Genomic DNA, 16,987 nt, shown 5'->3' with positions numbered 1-16,987 from the left:
ATGCTTAATATAATGTGTGAATCATCAGGGAAATTATTTTCAACAACTGAAATTGTTAGTTAGAGGGTGGAAGGAACAAAAGGGGATAACCATGCCCTGGCACAATGAGTTGTCTGAAATTCCGTGTAAACGTGCAGTGTTCATTTGACGAAAGTGAAACTGCAAGTTTGACTCATGATGATTCGAGCGGTGTATATTGCCAAGGACATATTGTATACTCAGGACAGCTGGCTCTGCGACCTGGAAAATATTTCTGCACCCAGGACACCACATCCAGTATAACTCTCGCTATGGCTGTGGCTACCAGTCACGTGCCAGCTCCAGTCCACCAGTAAGTCAAAAAACATTCAGTGAGAAATCAAGCCTTGTATATATTTGTGCATTTTAGCTGTATGGAGCTCGTTCGTGATTGTTCTTTAAATATGCACATAAATCCACTCCATTAAAATTACTGGAACACAAAGTCAAATAAGAAATACACTTTATTATATGTTCCAGGCCCACCAAAATACAACATCAGACCATATTCCTCTGAGCAGCCCAAAATACATCTGATACATATCTGTTATAGTGCTCCAAGGCCCTTATCATCCTGACCCATGAGCATTGTCTGATGCAAGGACAGCTCAGATTGCGATGCAATGCCCACATCGAAGCATTAAGCCCCCACCCAACAGCTTGATATTAATCTGAACAAATTTCACAGGTTTGTTTATGTACAGTATAACAGAGGTTTTTTTGTGTTCGATCGGGTAAATATATAAATGTGTCCTTAAAACCCGCCACCACCCGACACAGCCAACTAGTAAGGGTTGTCACGGATCCAGAGCATGCCAATTCGTCACTAGTACAGCACACCGGTGTGTTGATGAGCCAAGCCACGACATTTACAATCTGAGTACGACGTTTCACCAGTAATTACAACCAGCTTCATCAGGCGACAGCCAGATTTGTTAAGAAGTCTAACTGTGTCGTTCCTTATATAGAGGCGTAGATGTGGTGACCACACTTCTGCGCTCTTGCGCAACGTGGGGGGGGGGGCGGGGGGGGGTTAACGACACATTTATATATTTACGCGATCTAACCCCCCAAAAAACCTCTATTATGGATGATATTGGTCACGAAAGCCTACGTGTTAAACTACGTGCAGTATATTTGTTGCGAGCAAGGTATGTGGCTACATCTCATAAATCATTGTCTCTTCGATGGAATGAGTGGCATGAACATGGATGGACAGCTCTAAAATATGTGTGAATGTTTATTTTCAATTACCAAAGCCGCATTATTCGTTATAGCAGTGCAGACATTTTATGTCCCCAAAAATCATTGCATACCAAAACAGGGTGTATTATTTTAAAGCTTAAAGTTACATTAGGGCCAATTATAAAAGTACGAGAAACATCACCTGCCCAGGAAATTCTATACGGTCAACATATTTAATATGTCTTTGAAAAAAAACTTTTTTTACACAAAAGGCTACATCTTGGCATGCAAAATGATTAACGTCTAGCGTTTACTTTACTTGGCACATCACATTTATTCATCTGTGTTCTGCTGCTCTAAACAAAAACATTGTATTTTGGAACACAACTAATACAAATAATGTATTGTGAATAAAATGTAAAAACTATTTGTACCTTTTACCATTTCTCTGCTGGTGGGGTTGCGACTGAAGATGCAGGGTCGGTTATGACGTTTGACTAAACTTGACCACGATGATGAGTGTGGGATGTTAGCCATGACTGGGATTGAACCGTGGTGGCTGGCTTGAGAGTGTGGAATAAATTAATAAATTGGCAATACAAACATTTACAAAACAAAACCCATAACAAATTAGCTCAATATTTAAACAAAGGCATTCCTGAGCACTTCTCATAAGTCTACCTTTAAATCCTACCACATGTAATGTTGTGGATTTATCTGTGAGCCTAGTTTTCCACAAATTGTGAATATTTGATGCTAAACTGCAGCCACATTGTAACATTCATATTTAATACTTCGGGGGTTGACATATTTTGGTTTTGCTTAACTGCCCATGGCTTAACCTAATTTCCCTCTCCCCTCCCACCGCCATCACGAACCACCCACGTAGACACCCAAGTGCGCTTGTTTGATTTCGACAGTCATTTATTTTGACTGAGTTCACCACTGGTTGAATACACTCTCGTTTACAATCCACAATCTTCCTTCCCTGGATGGGCAGGGTCAGTACCCATCCAACGGCTTGCGATATGTTCCAAGTACTGAAGACATTTAGAAAAGGTCTCTTGGCAACTGTGCTAATCCACATACGCTCAAAAAATGTTAACTGACAGCTAAATCTTTCCGTTTGCTCCCAATGCTGGGCCCCTATGATTCTACCTTTCTCCAGATCTCTGACGTTTCAACGTGTTCTCCATATGGCCACTATATCTCGAGAATGTTAAGACAATTGCCATATGCCATTGGTCGTTGTTAACTATTTACTCTCATGGGTCTGACTTGTAGCCTAGTTAATTCAACCATGTCACACTTAATAACACTTGAAAAGCAAAGATGATTTATATTTCCTGGAATAGCTTGCCCCTCATGAAGAGTGTATTTTGTCAAAAACCCTTCACCAAAAAGAGATGTGATTTTTTTAATCAATATTTTTGTTTTATTGAGAACTGTGCCATATACCAAGTTATTTGAAACCCCCCACCCACATTTGTACAGTAAATTCGAGAATCAGTTTAACACGTAGGCTTTGAAAACCCTTACTTAGACAACCCTTACTAGTTGGTTGTGTCGGATGGTGCGGGTTTTAACGACACATTTATATTTTCACGCGATCTAACCAAAAAAACCTCTATTATGGATATAAATTCGAGAATATTACACTAAACATTACAAATATTGAGTAGAATGACATAACCTAATTTATTAGTAAATATTGCATTGCTTCTGGATAACCTACAGAATGGTTTAAAACTATGAGGAAACTATACAGAAACAAATTTAGAATCACAAATCTTAAGCCGCTTATATATTTTTTTCCAGTTGTCATTGTATCACGATTCTCGCAAAGCAACAAAGCCTATTAAAGTTGGTAAGTACTGAATTCAACTTTACATTTCATATCTATTTTATTTTAAAGCTATTGTTTTTTTCCATTATATTTTCTCATGCCATTTATTTTGAAGGAATTACAAATTCAGGTTACACACGCTGAAGTAGAAGGTGTTTACAAACGCTTCATGCTTTTTTCGTTAAAATGTATGGGTAAAATCAAATCCAAACAAAATGGTATTCCGCATCTCTACATATACATAAACAAATACCATTACAGTCACGTAGATTAATGGCTTTTCTGACCAATATTATCCAACAGTATTTGTTTAAACAAGCACACACCAGATTGGTTTTTGACCTGCTGGGTCACAAGGTGTTAGGGTGCACTACACAAGGGAAAATATGCAAAATATCATGCAAACTTCATCAGAGCACTCACCCAAGTATTGTCTGTGTGCATAAACAGCCATATCCTTACACTGGAGCATGCAATTTTTATTGTCAAACCCAATTTTTTTCAGAATTTGTACTTTTCTGAAGATAAGTAAGATGTTAGCTACATTAAAAGACAAGTTACCCCCATATAGCAGTTAACATGCTGTTGAGGCAAGTGCTATTATCGAGCATTTATAACGGCCAGCATGGCACATGAGGGGTAGGTGGCCAGCACAATAATAATAATGCCTTACTGACTCCAAATTACAGTACTATGCATTTATTTTTTTGTGGTATTATTTGCATTGTTCTATAGCTATTAAATTCGATCATTAGTTGTAAATAGTTGTTTTAGTTAATTTCCATTCTTGCGAAATAACTGAAAATGAGTCGTAGCGGAGATCATTTCCTTTCCAACCACTCTGCAAATCCATCAACTTTAGCTGCAGACAAATTTTAGGCATCCAGGAAACTGTCTGGTTACTTATTTCTTCTACGGCACACGTCAGCCCTGATGCCCACGCACTTGAAGGGGTGGGGAGCGGGGGAAGAGTGGGGGGGGGAGAGACTCCACGCGCGGGGGATTTTGGTTGATGGAAAGAGGGAGTAAACACACCTATGGTTTAATGGGTTACCAATAACCCCTGCATTACATCACAACTCCTTGCGTCACTGTGCCCATGTACATTCTGAAGCCGGGACCGCCCTTCTGTCTCGGGTTTCCAGGCCCCAGGAATAACCCAGTATATAAACATGTACATGCAGGCAAAGCAGCGGTTTAGCTGTTGACCAGCACAAGAAAAACATGTTCACAATATCCTAGTGATAAGTTCATAGCAAGCAAAGTCCACTCATTTAACATATTAGGCAAATCAGATTTTTAAAAAGGACACCAAAACTAATTTGTAATGTCTTAAATCTTGCCTCTTGACTTTTTTGGGTTGCTCAAAATATGAATAGTTTAACTTGGAATAGAAAAGTGTTTTTTTTACTTCATCAAATGGAATGAATGCACCAATATTAGGTTGCTAATAATACATCAAAAACGTACATCCCTTTGTGGATCCCCTACTGACAACGCTTCCACTCACTGCATTTGGCTAGCAAATCGTGCCCATACTTAGTGAATGGAAATCGGCCAGGAGAATAGTTATACATTAAAGAACGGGGAATTATTCGGTAATCTGTTAAAAATTACTCTATTTACTTGGGTGACTCAATTTCCTTCATTTAACCAGGATATCCTGTTTTGCTAAGGATATCTGAAGATCCGAACAGATATTTTTTGCCGTTGATATGCGCTTTCATACTGGCATACAATGACACTCACCAATTCCTATAATGACAGACTCTATCTTCACGTTTTTAGCATCAATAAGCTCTTCAGCAGGCGGGCGCACCTGGTATTGATCGTCAGCACATCCAGACATCTGTAGACATTGCATCAGAGAACAGATGTAAAACACCATTCTGGTGAGCGTCTTCAACCATGCATCAAACTTTCCGGCCACCGCTAAAATGGGTAGGCAAATGTGAACATTCTGCAGGCAATGTCCAGCTTTTTTCCAAAGCACGCCAACATTGTTTAGGACATACTCGTCACAATTGTACCCTCGAGGGATGTAATTCCATTTGTACTATGCAGGACCGTAGGAAATGGTTTGGGAAGGCCTTCATCTAACGGTGGACTGATCGTGACTGATGATGATAATGTGACTGAGTCTAGAGGAAAGAGTGTATACAAAACTAACGGCGATTATTTATCCACATGTTAAAAAATGACCGCAGTCGTGTGTATGTCTGCATCCACGCATAACCTGTCTCCATATCCGACACCCAAACATATGACACCGCTTGCCCTCAAGTGATTCATTTGTGATCACTCCATTGCAATGGCCACGGCTCACAAGTTTATGAGAACAACAACAACAACACACACACACACCTATGTGCCTTATGTAACACTTTCATGAGTACACTGGGAATGAAAGGTATTGCAAAGCTGCCCAGCACAATGAAAATTGTACACGCCTACAGGGCCACTGTGAAGTTGACGGAGAGAGTTTGGAAGCAGAAGCACAGAAATTACGCCGCCTTGCTCACGAGCCCAGTGAGTCACCTCACCACAGCTGCGCGGAATTGGGGGTGGGGGTGAGAAGGAATTGAGAAAACTACGTGCATGGAGAGGCCCACTGCTCAAAAGCGGCCAAAACCAACTTGGAAAGCAAGCTTATTTTACAGACGAAATGCAACAAATCGTTAAGGGACACAAAGTATTCTGGACGTGTTCCATGCAACACACAATATTATAACAAATGTCATCGTCGTCATCACCGGGCCTTATAAACCAGAGTGTTGTCGAAATAAATGTGACAAACCTTTGGCAATGATAACATCTGTTCTGCGGTTAATCCCATTAAAATGAGTTGCTGGTAACACGACCCGATTTGTGTGACTACAATTGTATCTGAGCTTTATGTTGAAAGGCTTTCCATTCATCAAACGATCACATTGTACAACATGAATTACGGGACGATTGTGAGTAATCGTACTCTAGTATATAGAACACACCAGACTACTGGGTGAGCCAACAATAATAAAACAAGATCATCATAAGAAGCGAATGGAGAACATGTACAATTACAATGCACGTGTGTGCAGTTCGACATACCATCAGCGTACGCAATATTGCATGCAGGTTCATCCATGCACGTCCATACTTTTGTGTAGTTATCTTAGAATGCTTCGACTGTGTTCAGATTTGTTTGACTATGTGTTATTGCGAACTGATATGTGCTGTATCTGCATGTAAGAATGTGCTTTACATGTTCGATTTCATAATATACAAATCAATAATTGCGATTAGCAAAATTATTAAGCTGTTATTTACTTAAAGGATCTGTACATATTTTACAATAATAGCTGTTGGGCACTTCTTATTGTGTATAAGTTACTAAAATTAGGTTAGTTGATTACTACAATTTTTTCAAGTTATTGGGCAATTATTAATCCTTTCGTATTTAAATACTGAACTGTATACTAAAATGAAAATCATTTTTGTTGCAAAGGATTTGCATTGTGAATCATGTTCCAAGCGATGTCATGATGTGAATATCATGAAGAAAGAATGTGTCCAATCCTTTATAACTGTAAAAAATACAGTGTCTGAATCAGTGCCAGATTATCCTCAGTGACTCTGCACTTGCTCTATTACTATAGTATTATACCGCCGTCAACTTTTATGAACGACTGGGTGTTTAAGGTTAGCGATTTTTCGTATTATCTGGCTGTATAGAAAATGAAAAAAATACAATAGCTTTACTATGTAAGTAAATAATTTGTGTTTTAATATTAATGTTTATTTATTTATTTAGGGTCCCTTTATAATATATGCTACAGGCCTCGCACTAGCTTAATCCGGCACTGGTCTGAATGTCTAAGGCTATCTTTTGACATGACTTTTGTGAATTAAATTTAACCTTGTGGCGGGACACCGGGGTCCCGAATAAACGGAAGTCTAAATCGCAATCTATTTATTTATGTATTTATTTATGGCGACTCCGTCCCACCGCGCACATAAACGCCGCGACTCACCAGAAATCAATTCTCTAGTTCTTCACCAAGCACCCGTCATTGCCAAAATTGCCGCAGTCATAAACAAAACTTTTAAATTTTGATTAGCGCATCGTGTAAGGCTCGTCGAGAGGAATAGATTGCCGTATCGTTTGCCTTCAACAGACATAAAATGACGTCGCAATGCAGTTTATGCGAGAGCCGGGGGCTTATTGTGGAACCCCGGGGTGCCGTCATTAGGTTACGTGAAACGATAGTAATGTTGGGGTGAGTGGGGTTGTTTGGCTACACTTCACCACCCTATTAAGTGCAGGAAGGCAAATGAGTGGGGTGAGGACCCATAAAAATATCACTCGCCACTGATGTCAGCCATGGTCTGGAATCGAACTAACACTCGGGTCACTGGGTTCATATCACGGTGCGCTGAACCACTGCGTGGCCAGTGATATCATTATCTACACAGATCTAAGCAATTACGTAAAATACAAAAAAATGCATAGATGCACGCACGTATAGTGCATGCTAAATATACACAGCGCTTGTTCGCGCAGGGGATGTGCAAGTAGGTCAGCTGAGGGCAGGCCTTCGAGTGTAAAGAAGGGGTACTTGAGAAAGTGTCTCTCCCAAGGGGCATGTAGGGTTGGCAACTCAAAGGAGCACATGTCAGGGCAGAGGGCAAAGGCTCGAGCTTAGCCTAACCCCCTTCTTCACAACCTCGTGACAGTGACACACACACACACCACGTATACAGCATATGAAGTGTCGTCAAAAGATCTGGAGGGTGGGATACGAAGGGGTATAACAAGGATGTAACTAATAGCCCCATTTTGAAGATCCGCATCACCGTTTCCTGTTATGTCACGATAAGACGGACACTGGTGCAAGTGTTCAAACTAAATTGGCAAATGAAATAAGTACATTGTTGTAGAAGAAACTAACAATTTATGAGGAACAGTTATTGCGGTGAAATGGAACAAGACTAAAATGATGTACAGTAAATTGTAAAAGTAACATTCGAAAACTTAAAGTTTGTTTAGCTTTGGCAATCGGTGTTAATTATATACTTTTCTCACGTACAATGACAAGATCCCTCGGGTAACCCTGTAGACTGTTGAGGCGAGTGCGGTTAGTAACCACCTATTAGGGCAGCATGCCACATGAGTGGGCGGTGTGGAAAGCAACACACCCAACTACCCTTGCGTCCACAGTGCCGATGTATATACATACTGCGTCAGATGCTCATTTTTTTCAGGCAAAGTTGAGATACCCCTCACCACTGCAGTTGTTCATGGCTACGAACCCATGTGACTCAGATCGGACCACAATACGCGAGGCACAATGCCACCCTTCTCTAGCGCATACAAAAACAAACACACCCCATATCCCTGTAGCCTTACAGGTATTGGCATAACATCACTCAGGATGAGTTAACCTAGTGGGGTCCCAGGTCTGGTTCTAATAACACTAGCAAATGGTGTTAACCATGACCGGGTTCTTAGCTGTAACTACTGCGCCCACCACTCCCCGTATCTGGGAGCCTTTTCTTGCGGGCTCTGGTACAGGATGAGGCATTTTCAGTGGCATCCCGTGGTTTTTATGGCTCAGAGCCCATGCCAAGGCATCTGGACCTCTCCGGACCGTGGGTCTGCACACTCAATAGCTATGCCACTTTGAATTTATATTCCAACAGGGAAAAAAAAGATACCCATATAGTATTTTCAGGCTTTTGTTGTAAGTTCTGTGTGCGAGCACCTCTGGCACAATGGGCTTTAACCTGGTAATGTTCTGATTCTGAACCTCTGAATGTCAGCTTGGCGCATGAGGGTGTGGTATGGTCAGCTATAAGCCTGTGCTCGTGTCTACGACTGTATTTACTCATTTAAGGCTGAGTCGACCTAGAGAAGGCCCATGACAGATTCAGATCATTGATCGCCACTGTTGGTGGCCGTGAACGGGAATCGAACCCGGGTTGCCGGGTTCGTAGCGCAGTGCGCTAACAGCTACGGGGCCATCAATTTAGTACGTATGTATGGAGGGGGGAGGGGGGTTAACCCAAATGCGTACGCTTGCGTATGGGGGGGGGTCTACTGACAATGTACGCATAGGGAACGGGGGGGGGGGGGTGAAGCCTCGATTATAATTTGTTTACGTTGGCCTTCAAATGAGTTAGATAGTCCGGCAGTGGACTATCTGTTTGCTTAAACACGTTAATATTATTAATCCTTGATCGTCTCCGCGTGGATTAAATATCGTCCGTTCTGTAGGATTCGGGGGGGGGGGGGGGTGCGTCGAGCGTACATGCGCAGGTGGGAGGGTGTAAAAAGTCCACGTGCGTACAGAGAGGAGGGGGGGGGGGGTCAAGTTTTGACAGATTTTTGCGTACCTACTCAATGGATGGCCCTTACACCATTGCTCCCCAGCCCACTGACAGACGCACACCACAGCACGCACACACAAAAGACTTGTTTGAAAAGTGGTTAAAATCTAAACTTTTTGCAGTACTCTCATTTTTTTCTCAGACACAAAATTGACACCGCTTGCTTGAACAATATCCAGCGGTCAAGCGACACTTGCTTGCGCCAGCCACAGCTTGCTGGTTATACCGGGCCGGTGGCGACGAAGAGGAGGATGGGGATTGGGGGGGGGGGTGGTGGAGAGCGAGAGGGTTTGGATGGGGCTAATTACAGTCGGGGCTGAGTGACACGCGCAGCGCCGCTTGCAGCTCGGGTGGGACTCGCGCACGCACCAGCAGCAGCAGCAGCTGCGGGAGCGCGCGCACGCGCGCGCGGTGGCTGTTGCGCTTGGCCCCCACGTGCGCTTGGCCCCCACGTGCGCTTGGCCCCCACGTGCGACCGCGCGCCCCTCGCCAGCTGTGACGGCGCAGCACGTGGCGAACAAACCCGCGCCGCCGAGAGAGATGGGCGGTACGGGCGCGTGACGTGAAAAGGAAACAACATCGATAAATGTGGGATTACCCCCTACATTGCGAAACTGCATTGCGAGTAATTGGTTCATTTCAACGTTTGGGCTCAAGGCACGCACGGGCGTAATTGAGTCGTTAGAGCGCCGCGGTTCACGGCACTTTGTGTGATATGAATTCGGTGACCTGGATTTGATCGCCGCCGTGGGATAACATCAGTGGCACGTGGTATCCGAGCTTGTCCACTAGGTTGACTCAGTCTTAAGTTGAGCACCCAGTACAATGTGCAACAATGGAAATACAGGGACTGTCACGTGTCGATAATAGTTGTTTGACATGGAGGAAGCTGATGACATTTACCAATTAATGTTTGTTTATGTACAAATCATGGGCATTATAATTGTTTGGCTTGACATGTACTCAGCCGGTTGACCTGGTATCAATATTTACTGGTCATCCGTGAACTACTGGACATCCGTGAAAAAAGGCATCATAACTCATCGTATTTCTCCAGGATAAATACGTTATTCTAACCTCATACCTCATAGAATATCATCAAATTGTAAGAAATGGACAGACTATTTGTTTTCTTCATGATGTATTGTCGCTTGATACCTATTACATCGAATATTTGCATATGTCTATTCATGTTAGTGGCATTACAACAATATCTGACTGTTAAACACGAATTCCTGACGTAAAAAAGTATTTATGGTCGTTGCAAAAAAATTATCTACGAATATGTTATGGCATAGTTCATAATGTTTTAGTATAGACCTCAAAGCACCTCTTTAGGCTTTTAAGACGCCCTAAGAACGTAGGAAACATGTATTTTTTGTTATTCAGAATTTGCAAAAATAGAAATTAAAAAAACTGCTTTCCACTAAATTTTGATTTAAAGCTTTCGTGACTGCAGGGATTCATATTTTTGGTTCTTTCGGTAAAGTCACGTAGACGGGAAATAATAAAATAATAAATTAATAAAAATATAAAAAAATATATTATTATTGTTTCCCTTCTACGTGACTTTACCGAAAGAACCAAGAATATGATTTCCACTACTTGAAGTTCATATCTGGAATACTGTAATCGGTCAAATTTGAATTTGGTTCCGATTATAAGTATATCTGTCAGATTCCTAACTCAATTAACATACATTTTTTTGCAGTTTTTGTAAACAATTCAAATGCATATTCTGAAATATTCATATCAATCTCTCAATTCAGAATTCATGGCACTCATGTGCACTTATCTGTGCATTCACTTGACAGAAAACGGTATTCCGAATTGTTGTTTACATGCTGAAATGGCAACTGGTCGGTGCATCTGCAAAGTTAATCCAAAAGGAAAATCGAGCCCACATTAAAATTCTCCAGAGATCGGTCCGAAGAGCCTTTGCGAAAACAGTGGTAACCCAAATCTGGGCAAGGACAATTGGGCGTGCGGGTGCATTGCCAGCCGTAAATGAGCCCCATTGTGTGAGTTAACGGCACGCAAGGTCCCAGTCAGGGTGATTGACTGACATGCGATCCATAATGATATTTAATGTACCATCCTCTGGGGGGATTAAAAAGGGACTGATATGTGTGGGAATCCACCTGTCGCGTTGCCACTTATCCATCACCCCCTACCCGCAGTGAAACAGCTATACCCCCCTTAGCCCACCGCCCCCTTCCACCGACCCCGTATCTTTTGCCTCCTCGGCGCGAGTGTGCAGCTCGACAACAACACACATGCCGATGCATCTGTCTAGTTCAGTTGTCGCTTAATGCAATGTGGAGTGCAGATGACTTGCCTTGCAAACCATTTAAATACTGCGAGAATATATATGACAAAAAACCCAGCATGCTTTTGAAATATCAGAGTTTTTGTTTTGTTTTCGGTGCATTATAATTTGAGGATTTTTTCTATAAGGTGTTTGTTTAAATTGTAAACTTTGTTTAAGATTCTTATCATTTATGACAACAGGCAACACACCATTACACTTCTATTATTAATTAATGTTAACTTACATTGCTGATTATGCTCTGTAAATATTTAATATTTGGATGTTTCGATGTGTGCTTAATGATAAGAACATTTGATTTGGTTAATGTTAATGTCGCTTAAAACCTCTGACACGTACGTAAAGTGGCAGGCGTTCATCTGAATTAGAAATTACTTAATACTCATAATCCAATAAATTATTTCAATGACATGATACAGAAACATGGAATGAGCGTTCCATTTATTATGAACTATCTACAAAGCTAACGTTTCATTTATTTTCTCAAATTCAGAATTAAGAAGGGCAGATCGGACAGACTCCAAAACAGGGTTGCCCTGGAAGGCCTGGGTTTTAACACCTGACCGCTTGAGATGATTGCAGATTTTTTTCTATTCCTCTTTTGTCCATTTCCTCATGGGGCGATTATGGTAATTACCATGGTTTCCATAACAAAGGCTGCCATTATATAGAGCGGAGCCACTGCGGTGCACAAGAGTGGAACTGCAGTGTTTGGAGTTGCGGGGAAGGCATGGTAGAAGCGTGTGGGAACCACAGCACCCACACAAAAGGCACAACACAGGCCCGATTGGGAAGAGGTTTTTTTTTGTTATTTTCTTTTGCAGATGGGTTCCATTATTAAATGGAGCAAGCAATGAAAGACATTTACGCAGCAAGGCATTGTGGGTACTGTTGCGTCCTTTATTTTGTTGATTGGAGCGCATGCGACGCGCTTTCTCGTGTTTTCTAAAGATATTCCCAGGCACGGCGAAGGTTATATTGCATGCGTGCCCTGCTGCAAGGTACATTAGCGAATAAGAGGTCTGGAAGCCGAGCAAGGAGGACGGACTCAGGGTCTCACAGCAGGGCCTCAATGATTTATCAAAATGTAAATCTGTTGTCACCATGACGTGGGTCTTTAGGCTCTGCATTAATCTCGTGTGATGGGAATTTGTGCAGAATTGTAATCCCACTCTCATTGTTGCGGTCACCTCATGATACATTAATAATGGCATAATGGAAGTTAAATTGAATAAATTAAGTAACAAAAATCGACGTGTATTTATCCTTGTTATGATTTCAACAATTCATAGTCCATGTTGTATGTTTTGAGTGTATAGGAAGACGTAAATAAGTTGAAACACATGTTAAGTTGATTGTGAAAATGCAACATATTTAGCTTCATCGTCCTTTTAAGTAACGCTCATTTATTAATATAACTTTTTGCCATATTGTGTTAAATTCTTTATCATCATCATTGTTGGCAACGATGTTGCTATCAGTTGTAGAGTGTAGTTGCACTTTTGAAAATGCATATTACACAAATACATTCTGAAGAGAAATGTAATGAAAGTAAAATCAATAAAGCACACATTTAGAAAAACTGTGTTCTTTGGAGAGAAAATAAATCCCCAAATGAAGCCAAAATGCAATTTTAAGTTTATAATTACAATGTCAAAAAAGCTACGCATTTTTCTGCAAATTCCTATCTGAGGCAAAGTTTGATTGATCTTATTAGATGAAATCCGTTATTAAAACCAGGTCGAAGCCCACTGAGATAGGCGCATTACTTTTACAATAGAGACCCAGGGGGGGTAAAATGAAATCAGGCATATTTCATACAAAATAATGTCCGGAAGCAAATGGTGTACATATTATAATTCTACGACGTTTTTTTTTTATTTAAGCTAATTAAATTGACAAAACTAAACAAACACATACAAATGAGATTATAGAAATGAGGCAAATAATTCGTTCATTTTTCTTGAATCAAGATCATAACCATGAACGTTCATCGAATAACTCGGGGAGTGATGAGAATTTCAAAACCAAAGTTAACCTCTCCACATTTACCTCGACTCCAAATCCCCGTGTCTGCTATGACACCACACACGACTTTTACTTGATCAATGGCATTCATGGCTCGTTACTTAAAGGCACCTTTGCTGGAATACAATATTTTCTCTCCACTCGATTTCCTTGTTCTCTTTTAGCAGTGTGTACCCAAATGGATACGATCAAATCACCTGGAATGCATTCGATCTCGTCATATCTCAGAAGCTAAGCCTGCAAAAGTGCCTGGATGGGATGACCTCCATGCATGAGAGGTTGTTGTAGGCTAAGTAGCAGAGGGCAGTGGAGCAAAATCAAATTGTTGTATGATACATCTATGCTCCCACATCTACATTCTCCACCAAACCGCATTGTCCTCCCCGTCCCCCATGATTGTCACGGAGTGAGGAGGCCTTCATCCAGCAGTGACCAAAAATTGCATACGTATCCAATCTCCTTAAGGAGTATTTTGTTTAAACTATTCCACAACAAGGAATACACAGTCTGGGACGATTTAGCAAAAAGTCACATTTTTGTCACAACAACAACAACATAAACAGAATCGTTCACCCCCCATTGTTGCCGCTACAGAGTTGCTTTCCACATGTACAGTGACAGAGTGAATATGGCCCGCGCGCGCGTGCGTGCGTGTGCGCGTGTGTGTGTGTGCGTGTATGTATGCGTGTGCGTGTGTGCGCGCGTATGTGTGTGCGTGTGTGCGCGCGTATGTGTGTGCGTGTGTGCGCGCGTATGTGTGTGCGTGTGTGCGCGCGTATGTGTGTGCGTGTGTGCGCGCGTATGTGTGTGCGTGTATGCGCGCGTATGTGTGTGCGTGTGTGCGCGCGTATGTGTGTGCGTGTGTGCGCGCGTATGTGTGTGCGTGTGTGCGCGCGTATGTGTGTGCGTGTGTGCGCGCGTATGTGTGTGCGTGTATGCGCGTGCGTGTGTTGTGTGCGTGTATGCGTGTGCGTGTGTGCGTGTTTGCGTGCGCGTGTATGTATGTGTGTGCGTGCGTGTGCGTGTGTGTATGCGCGTGCGTGTGTGCGTGCGTGCGTGTATGTATGCGTGTGCGTGCGTGTGTGACGCGGTAGTGAAGCGGTTAGCGCGCTGCACTACGAACCTGGCGACCCGGGTTCGATTCCCGCTCACGGTCAACGCCAGTGACGGTTATCTGAACCGGTCCCGAGCCTCCCCTAGGTCGACTCAGACTCAAATGAGTACCTGGTGCGGTGCGTAAAACATCGCCACTGGGGAGACAAAGGCGGTCGGGCGTGGTGCTGGCCACCCACCCCCCTCGTGTGCCGTTGCGACCTTCATAGGTGCTCGCTAACAGCACTTGACCCTACAGTCTGTTAAGGCTACACGGGGGATATTTGTCTTTATCTTTGTGTGACGCATGATGGATCAGTTTACGAGCCATGACAAACAGCAGGCCGGCGTGGGGGGCGGCGGGGGCTTTGGAGGCGCGGCGCTCTGTGGCCCTGGTTGGCGATTAACACAAGCTGCTTTCTGTCCCCTGCCCGGCAGGGAAGCCCCCCACGCTAGGACCTGAGTGTCAACGTGGGCAACAATTTACGTCTCGAGGGGATTAGCCAGGTGCTGTTCCGCTGGCGAAGTAGCCACGGGTCACCGGCACCGCAGGGCCATTTCGCCATGTGGCACTGCTTTGCCACGTTTCGTGGAAGTTTACTAAATGCAAGCGTGCGTGTGCGTGTGTACGCTTAATGCTCATCAACGAATCTGTTTCCGTCGGCCTGACTAATAATGTAAACTAAAACGAAACCATTTTTTTTCTTTTACCAGGTAAGGCACACTGAGCTGTATTGCTCTTTTTCATACGCGACCTGGCCACAACTGATAGTTCAACGAAGTTGCTTATCACGTGGAAACGTATCGCAACCAAATACTCGAAACGCACATTTCTAAATGTGGAAGAAAATAATCCACACGACCAAATATAAAGGCGACAGGGTTCGGAATCGAACCCACGTCCTCCTGGATACAAGGCAAAATATTTAATAGCTTGCTACTACGGCACCCCCGTATTCCGTATCCTGTCCAACCAGAGGGACAGGTACACGCACAGTGTGATAGGATTTCGGTCATTTCAGATAACGTTCACTTTTACATGCGTTGACATTAAATGTCAAAATCATCTTAACCCATTAAACCATCAAGTTATATTTTTGGGGCAACTTTTAGTTACATTCATAGAAGCCTAAGAAATACAATGTATATTTATCAACGGTTTAACTTTATTTTGTAGCTTTGTTCTTCTTGCATGGAAATACATTTTTTACAAAAATAAAATCATAATCAGTTATTTTCAATCTACTGCTGGATGAAGGCCTCGTGATATCATAATCCCTCGAATTCTCATGATGCTACAAATGTCTCTTGCTGTGCATGAGCTGATCTCATTGCTCCATCTGAGCGGTGGTCCACTTGGACATGTTCTTCACTGTGGCTACCATTGCATCAGCATTTTTGTTTCATCGGCTATCATCCCCTGTGGGGGGCGGGGGGGGCCGGGAGGGAATGTCCCTGCCCAAGCCCGATTTTATTACCAGTCATATCAGATGTCCATAAGTTTTGTGTGTTATCATAACTATCATTTCTTTAAATGTTACCCACTAAAGCCCACTGAGCCATATAGCTATTTTTCAGAAGCAACCTGGCCACAAAAGATAGCTCAACGAAGTGCCTCATCGCGTGGAAATTTATAGCAGCCAGATACTCTAAATGCATGTTCCTGAATGTGGAAAGGGGCAAGGCCTGGAGATAAAATCCACGGGGGGAACATACAAACTACAAATATACAGGCGTCAGAGTCAGGATCGAACCCATGACCTGCGTAACATCTCTCCATCGTATATTTAATTTAAAACAATAATTACAGTAACTTCATAAAAAATATGCAATTAGTTAAAAAAACGACCTTGATTTAATTTAAAGATATCAAAGTTTCCAATGAAGTAAGAAGAGCATTATTACCATCATAATCATGCATATGTTTTATTGGTATCACTCATTACCTACCATAGAACACGTAGGAATATTTGTTTTGAGGTTGTCAACCTTGCTGCAAGGGCTCTGATATAAGTCACATATTAAATGTTATATTCAGCAGCGTTACATTTTATGTATTCACTAAGGACCCATTCAACAACTCTGAATGGTGTAATGATTTTCTGACTTATGATTTTTTT

General features: G+C 42.4%; 1 long non-coding RNA gene across 1 annotated transcript in view; it reads right to left on the bottom strand.

The window, feature by feature from the left end:
* Nucleotides 1-16,987, bottom strand: part of LOC142931009 (uncharacterized) — a 68,233-nt gene that overhangs the window by 17,941 nt on the left and 33,305 nt on the right. The window contains exon 2 of the long non-coding RNA XR_012947006.1: nt 4,799-4,898. This is a non-coding gene — a long non-coding RNA (uncharacterized LOC142931009). The remainder of the gene's footprint in view (nt 1-4,798; nt 4,899-16,987) is intronic.

This window comes from Petromyzon marinus, chromosome 3 (genome assembly GCF_048934315.1).
Source record: "Petromyzon marinus isolate PM22_M1 ecotype Great Lakes invasive population chromosome 3, UKy_Petmar_22M1.pri1.0, whole genome shotgun sequence".
Taxonomy (NCBI): domain Eukaryota; kingdom Metazoa; phylum Chordata; class Hyperoartia; order Petromyzontiformes; family Petromyzontidae; genus Petromyzon; species Petromyzon marinus.
The sequence above is the reverse complement of the archived record's forward strand: the minus strand, read 5'-3'. Positions and strand labels throughout refer to the sequence as shown.